Genomic DNA, 2,730 nt, shown 5'->3' with positions numbered 1-2,730 from the left:
TTTCCTACCCTCCTCCACCCTTTACCCCCCACCCAAACACCAAGGAGGGCTCCTGTAAGCACTGGTTTGCAAGGAAAAGGCTCAGAGGATACTTCAGCAGAGGAATTAACCTGAATCTGCAAGGCAGCCTACCAATCCCTGGGTGACTCCCTACAAAGGAGGTACCCGCCGCCCGCTGTCCGCAGCCGCCGCAGTCCTGCCTCGGTACTTTTCCTTCACCTTAACACAGACCGCGAGAGGCTACATGGACTGGCGGGGACTGCGGGGAAGTGAAACTCAAATTCTGGCCTGTGGGGCCTGTGACAGTGCACCTTGAAGATGCAGGAGGTGGGTGGGGCCAGCATGTAAGTCTCTCAGTTGGTCAGGGCTTCCTGAATCCCCTCGAAGCTTACTTTTTTGCCTCAAGACCCCAACATCCACCCACACCTCTCTGCTGACCCAACCAAGAGGGGCTTCCTCACGTCTTGCCCCAAATCCCTCCCCTCTGGAAAAAAAAACATTATTGGATATTCTGTGTATAAAGAGAAAGTAATTACTAGCGAGTCGGTAATGTTCCTTCGCTTATTTTTGGTGGGTCTTGTTCAGAATTTTTTACGCAGGTGCACGGAGCAGAGCACGTGCATCCACTCGAGCATACATGGGTACCCGCCGGAGGTGTGGGGAGAGTGTGTGTCTGGGTGGGGGGGGACACATGGCGACCCCGTCGCCAACACTCGGCAAGAAGATGCGCAAGAAGATGGAGTTCGCTAGCGCCCAGCCATGCAGCTGTTTCAAGACTGCCAATCGCTCTTCAACCCCTCCTGCCCAGACCTCCCGCCAACCCAGGCCTCAGTCAAGTCTGGGGGCTGCGTCCCAGTGGCTGCGTCCTCTGCCTCCAAAGTTACTGGGTTGTGCGAATCAATTTAGACACTTTTTTCAAAATCAACGGAAAAATAGCTCCTTCAATCCCCAAATGCCTTCTCCCATTTGCTGCGACTTGCTTGCTCTGGGACTTGCAAAATGAATAAGGCAACGGGGAAAGTTGAAGAATCAGGGAAGGGGCGGGGCGTGCGGCTCCAACACTTGGAGTCCGTGCCAACCCCTGCAACAGGCGTATAGCGGGGGGAGGGGTGGGGAGGGGGGAGGCCCTGGCCCCCAGCAGGAAGAGGTGGCCACAGCGGAAAGGGGTGAAGGGTCAGGGTGGCGGGGAGGCAACCGAGTTCCCAATTCCAGGGACTTGGTAGCTCAGGGAGAGATGGAGGCGGCCGCTCGAGGCAAGGCTTTTGTTCTCGCCCTCCCCCCTCTCTCTTCACCTCCCTCGCCTCTTTTTTGAGAGCCTTACGAGTTGCAGGCGGCACACACTCCTTACCTCCCTCACACACGCGCGGGCTCACACACGGCCCCCTTCTCTTTCGGGCAGCCCGCCCTATTTACCTAGAAGCTAGGATCTGGAATCCGAGGGGGTAGACCCCTCCTCCAAACCCAAGACTACGGGACCAGGGCTCCCGGGCTGTGTGGGTCTCAGATCCGCTTCAATCCTAGACGGGAGGGGCAGCGAGAGGGTGAAGGGGGCAGAGACTACCCGTCACATAGACACACGTGCTCAAATCCACACCTGTGCGGAGCCCAGCGTCGCCTCTCTGCGCACGGAGCTGAAGTTGGCTTCCCGGGAGACCTCTTCCAGGGGAGAAGCGAGGGGTAGGGGGGAAGAGCCATTGCCAGCGGAAAGGTGGAGAGGGAAGAGGAGGGACCAGCGGCGCCGGGATGAGGCGGCGGGGGGTTGGAGGAGGGAGAGAGGCAGCCCACCTGGACACTACTCCCTTTGCTGCCGGTGCGCTTTCTCCAGCCCCAGGTTGGTGAAGATGCCTACAAGCACCAGGACAGCCACCACCCCGAAGATGATGTAAAGGATCAGGCTGGTCTTGTCCTTCGTGAGGTCGTGCAGGGAGTCGTCCTTGCGCGAGGGGGGCCTGTGTTGAGCCGCAGCGGAGTGCCCTAGTTGGTGCCGGTTCTCTGGTTCAGTCGCCGCTTCTTAACTGTGCAACAGAACCGGAAGCCACAAGTCCCGCAGCAGAAGATGAAGTCCGCCGAGGTGCAAAATTGAGCTGCGAGTCCCACTGGCCCATGACATCGAAGTAGCCCCGGCAGAAGTCCGGGGTGGGCGACCAGGTCGGGGGCGCGTCCGAGACCCCCGCGCCCTCGCCGGCCTCTTCAGAGGCAGTCCCGGAGCGGTAGCCCCGCGCAGGCGCCACCACGCCGTCCAGCTGCACCAGCTGCACCAGCTGCTAAGGCCCCGCTCGCTCCTGCGCCTAGCACATGAGTGCGCACAGCTCGGTGAGGAAGCAGCGGAGGAGCAGCCGAAGGGCTCAGCGCATCGTGCCTTCCAGCCCGGGCCGCCGGAGCCGCTGCAGCCGCCTCTCAAGGGGCAGCGGAAGCTGCCGAGGCTGCTGCCCGAGGGTGTGAGCACCGCGACGGCAAATGCAGGGAGCTGCGTGAGGCGGTCGTGGTCAGTTGCTACCTCTCTCTGCTCAGCCAGTATTCGCCTCCAGCACACCGCGCGCCGAGGGTCGGGCCGGGGAGGAGCGCGTCTGGCCGGGAGGGGGAGGAGGAGCGGGGGTAAGTGCCCTGTGCAGGACCCGCCGGCTACGCGGAGAGGCAGGGACCGGAGAGCAAAGGAGAGTCGGTCTATCCGCCCCTCCCTTCGGCCGGTGGCTCTAGACTCGCCGCTCTGAGTCCGCTCGCAGGTGATAC

At 61.4% G+C, this 2,730-nt stretch overlaps 1 pseudogene; it reads right to left on the bottom strand.

The window, feature by feature from the left end:
• Positions 1-1,792: 1,792 nt before the first annotated feature.
• On the bottom strand, positions 1,793-2,354 carry LOC115298073 (annotated as a pseudogene).
• Between the last annotated feature and the right edge of the window lie 376 nt (positions 2,355-2,730).

The sequence above is a fragment of the Suricata suricatta genome, chromosome 8, assembly GCF_006229205.1.
Source record: "Suricata suricatta isolate VVHF042 chromosome 8, meerkat_22Aug2017_6uvM2_HiC, whole genome shotgun sequence".
Taxonomy (NCBI): Eukaryota; Metazoa; Chordata; class Mammalia; order Carnivora; family Herpestidae; genus Suricata; species Suricata suricatta.
Note: the sequence above shows the minus strand (reverse complement) of the source record. Positions and strands in the feature narration are given on the sequence as shown.